Source organism: Vulpes vulpes, chromosome X (genome assembly GCF_048418805.1).
Source record: "Vulpes vulpes isolate BD-2025 chromosome X, VulVul3, whole genome shotgun sequence".
NCBI lineage: Eukaryota > Metazoa > Chordata > Mammalia > Carnivora > Canidae > Vulpes > Vulpes vulpes.
Window position 1 is genome coordinate 120435631 of NC_132796.1, and position 3408 is coordinate 120439038.

Sequence of the window (3408 nt, forward strand, 5' to 3'; positions counted from 1 at the left end):
TTTTCCATGGACAGCTTTATCTCAGGCCATTTCTCTCTCCCTACCAAGTGGAAAACCAAGTGTACTGCTCACTGAGAGGGTTTCTCCTCATCACTGTCCCCAGGGCCACCCTGAGTGCACTGTAGCAAGGCAGCAGTCCGTGTTGACTAGTACCGACATAAGATGACCCATGGATGAACCAGGTTGAAGTGTTTCCCCATCACCTGTCAGACAGTGACTCCCCCTCCCACCGCTGAGGAGTCCACAGGTGTGAGCTACCGGAGAGGGAGTACCAGTGCAAGGGGGACAGGTGACCTGGGGTCTGGACTTCCTGTCCATGTACCTGACTTGAGTCTCTGGTTCCAGGTGGGCCTGGTCCTGAAGGTGCCATCTTCACTGTCTTGTTTCTGTGCCTGCCTGGCCACATGGCTTGGTGAGTCTGCCAATACCTAGCTCATGGGCAGCTCCTGTCAAAAGGACCCTTGATGCCCCACGGTTGGCTTCTTAGCCTGCACCAAAGCCCAGTAGCGTGACAGCAGCTGCTTTTTGAATAGTAAGTAGCTCTGCCACAGAAGTCAGGGCCCAGCTCCAGACCTCTACGGGTCTGTGCTTGGATCCTTCCATGGAGGCTTCCCACGGACGCCCCACAACATCATGGTCTACCATGGACAGGTCCTCTCGCGCCACAGGTCTTGCGGGGGTCATGGCTGAGCACCCCGCACCCCGGCCCAGACCTTCTGCAGGACCCTTTCTTGCTCTGTGCCCCACTCAAAACAGGTCTTCGCACCCCAAGACCTGCTTGATCAAACATTCCATCAATTCAGGGATCTACTCAGCATCATGCCAAGTACATCCCCTTTCTTTCTTGAGTTAGTGTCGGTTGCTTTTTGCAATCAGAAAATCCTTATAGCCTTTTTCCTCCTTGCATCCGAGAACAAGATGGGTCACCGGCAGCTCTTCTGGAGCCATCTGAGGAAATTTGGCCAGGGTCTTGCCGTGTCTGCTCAACCTGGCACGATCTGATCCAGAAATAAGGCCTCAATACGTGCCGCCAGTGTTTCCATCAATACTCGAAGGATACAGGCTTCATTAAGTCGGATTAAGCGAGCTTCGTTGAATGGGTCATCCAAGATACCTACCTTAATGCTAAGTAACTCATTATACATAAAATTAAAAATACTTATTTTTTTCCCAAGATTTTATTTATTCCTGAGAGACACAGAGAGAGAGGCAGAGACACAGGCAGAGGGAGAAGCAGGCTCCCTGCGGGAAGCCGGATGTGAGACTCAATCCCAGGACTCTAGGATCACACCCTGGACCAAAGGCAGAGCCACCCAGTTGTCCCTAAAATAAAAATGCTTCAACTAAAAAAAGAAGAAAGAAAGAAAGAAAGAAAGAAAGAAAGAAAGAAAGAAAGAAAGAAAGAAAACAAAATCCTAACAAATACAAAGCCTTCCAAGACGGTGGGGGAGGAAGAGATCAAGAGACAGTTGATTGAACCAGGGGTAGCTACTTTGATCTGTGCTCAGCAAGCAGGAGAGTGGAGGGACGTCCCAGCACAGCAGGAGGGCTGTCATGGCCATTATCGCATTCCTTAGTGTGAATACAAATGCCAAGGGGAGCCTTACCTGAGTTCTTATCCAGACTGGTCCTGTCATGACTCTGTGCCCTTTTCCCTCCATGCCCTGAAGCTTGGATTTCCTGGGGACACTGTAGCACCCTACATGACCCTATAGAAGAGTTCCACTTAAACCCAACATTGACTGCTGCAAGGGGGTCAGGAGCTAACTTATCATTTTCCCACTAGATATGGTTCCTGTTCCCATCCCTAATGTGCCAGATGCCCATCTGGGACACCCTGTGTCCCAGTAGTCACTCATGACCGTGCCCACTGGCTTCCCCGGAGGGGAACTCTCAGGAAAGCTGAGGCCAGACCCCAGCCCAGAAACTCTGTCCAGCTTCTCTTCAAGTGGTGAGAAGTGCCCTCTCCAAAGGCAGCGGAAACTTCGTATCCAAAGAAGTCATCACCAAACCCAAGGTCGTCTTGGTCTTCCCCTTGGTTATCATCTTTTGGGATTTTGTTCTTTCGCATTCTGTGTTTTGGTCTATAATCTATTTTGAGTTTATTTTTGTGAAGGGTCTGTGTCTAGATTCATTTTATTTGCATGCGGATGTCCAAGGTGTTCCCAAAGCATTTGTTGAACAGATTATCCTTTCTCCACTGAATTGCTTTTGCTCCTCAAAGGTAAGTTGACAACATTTGTAAGGGACTATTCCTGCTATCCCACTTGGCAAAACTGAAAACCCTGTTGATAGCGTGGAGGAAGCAAATGGGGGGCCCAGGGGGCTTCTCATGTTCTGTGTGAGAACATATCCTGGCTTATGGGAACATGGGTATTTCCTTTTCTTCTTCTTTTTTTTTAATCCAGATGCACAGAATCTGATTACTCACTATGCATCAAATTTGTTCACTCAAGGTGCACTTCCATTTTATTTTAAAAATAAGCTCATCGGGGGATCCCTGGGTGGCTCAGCGGTTTAGCGCCTGCCTTGGGTGCAGGGCGTGATCCTGGAGACCCAGGATCAAGTCCCACATCACGCTCCCTGCATGGAGCCTGCTTCTCCCTCTGCCTGTATCTCTGCCTCTCTCTCTCTCTCTCTCTCTCTCTCTCTCTCTCTCTGCCTCTCATGAATAAATAAATAAAATCTTTTTAAAAATAAAAAAAAAGAAATCAAGAGTCAAATGCTTAACCAACTAAGCCACCCAGGTGGCCTTCTTATGACCTTACTTATCTCATAACTGGGAGCCTGTACCTCCTACTCCCTTTCACCCATGTTGCCCAACCTTTTAGTTTTATTTTTTAATTTTAATTTTTTAAAAGAAATATTTATTTTTATTTTATTTTTTAAATGATTTTTAAAAGATTTTATTTATTTATTCATGAGAGAGACACACACACACACACACAGAGAGAGAGAGAGAGAGAGAGAGAGAGGCAGAGACACAGGCAGAGGGAGGAGGCTCCATGCCGGGAGCCCCATGTGGGACTCGATCCTGGGACTCCAGGATTGCTCCCTGGGCCGAAGGCAGGCGCCAAACCACTGAGCTACCCAGGGATCCCCTTATTTTATTTTTAAGGATTTTATTTATTTATTCATGAGAGACTCACACACACAGAGAGGCAGAGACCCAGGCAGAGGGAGAAGCAGGCCCTATGCAGAGAGCCCAATGCAGGACTCCATCCAGCATCCCAGGATCACACCCTGGGCCAAAGGCAGATGCTCAACCACTGAGCCACCCGGGCATCCCTAAAAGAAAATTTTATTTTATTATTTATTTATTTATTTATTTATTTATTTATTTAGAAAATTTTAAACTGCAGTAAAGTGACATACAATGTTATATTACTTTCAGGTATACAACATCGC

At 47.2% G+C, this 3408-nt stretch overlaps 1 pseudogene; it reads left to right on the forward strand.

Annotated features, from left to right (window-relative positions):
• Positions 1-918: 918 nt before the first annotated feature.
• LOC112911460 (small ribosomal subunit protein uS14-like) lies at positions 919-1082 on the forward strand (annotated as a pseudogene).
• The last annotated feature ends 2326 nt before the right edge of the window (positions 1083-3408 follow it).